Genomic DNA, 1292 nt, shown 5'->3' on the forward strand with positions numbered 1-1292 from the left:
CTTCCTTCCAAGACTGATTCATTTGTTCTTTTGGCAATCCAAGAGATATTCAGTATTCTTCTCTATTACCACAATTAAGAGCATTGGTTCTTCCTTTTTTCTTTTTAACAATCATACCTTATTCTGATGCATTTATTTTTCCATGAAAGGGAAAAAAGATAGAAAACATACAACGATGGGAAAATATCCTACATCGCCCAAACTCAGAGAAAAAGCTAGAGGGCTTATGTGAAGGGATAAGTTTAACCAGGAAGAAGAATGCAAGAACTCTTGCATATAAGCAGTGAATAAATCTATGAAACCAAAAGGTGCAGCCTTGGAGAACCGGTTTTGAGACTCCTCCACAAGCCAGAATCTCTACTGAAATCCAGCCAATTCCCAGGTCTGGGAGGTCATTAGCTTAGAAGACTGTTGGTTCGCAGGCATCTTTTAATGATCCAGGGTCTAACTACCCATAGGTTTCTGCTTTCTGCAGTATCTTTTGGCTAGTCTTTCATAGGGAGTAGCTAACACCTCATGATTTCACGTCCTTCATCAAGAGGGCAGTCTGCTCCTTCAGCTCCTGCTTCCCTTCCTGTACTTTGCTCTGGCTTTGACACCTCGGCAGCTCAGCCTTATGGCCTTGGTGATGTGGTTTGCACAGCTCTGTATATTCTGGAAAGAAATCTCTGTAGCCTCCTTTGAGGATGTACAGTTCTGGGTAGTGCAATGTAGGATACTGGTTCAAAGCTCTGTCCTCAGTGCAAATTTGGGGACCCATCTCTGAGAATAATTCACAGTAGAACATGATTATTCTTTTCCGGGTGTTCTAAGGGACCATGGGCTTCCTCAGAAGGAAGTTATGCAGCTCTTCCTCACTGTAAAAGTTTAAGGCCTTCTAGATATGTCCTCTCAGGTATTTGTATGGATAGTGGCAATCGATGATATAAAACTTCTCGATCCAACTATGGAACGTCTCCCAAGGCAAGGCAGCCACCGTTTCTGGGTTGATATACTTCAGATCTTGGTGTCTCCCTGACAAGGTTGGCAGTACACATGCCTTGGAGAAATCACCAATCAGATGCTGCTCTTCCTCTGGTATTTGAGTAGCACTAAAAGAGTGTGGAAACTACAGAACAATATCATTGATTTCACATGCAAGCAAGATTCTACTGAAGATTATCCAAAAACAACTGGAACAGCACATCAGCAGACAATTGCCCGAAGTCCAGGCTGGGTTTAGAAGGGGTCGTGGTACTAGGGATATTGTAGCTGATGTTAGATGGATCTTAGCTGAAAGCAGAGAATACCAG

General features: G+C 42.7%; 1 pseudogene; it reads right to left on the reverse strand.

Annotated features, from left to right (window-relative positions):
* Window positions 1–514: 514 nt before the first annotated feature.
* The window catches only part of LOC102869428, a 17971-nt pseudogene continuing 17193 nt past the window's right edge, over window positions 515–1292 (reverse strand).

This window comes from Elephantulus edwardii, unplaced genomic scaffold (assembly GCF_000299155.1).
Source record: "Elephantulus edwardii isolate Elephantulus edwardi_28Jun2011 unplaced genomic scaffold, EleEdw1.0 scaffold00049, whole genome shotgun sequence".
NCBI lineage: Eukaryota > Metazoa > Chordata > Mammalia > Macroscelidea > Macroscelididae > Elephantulus > Elephantulus edwardii.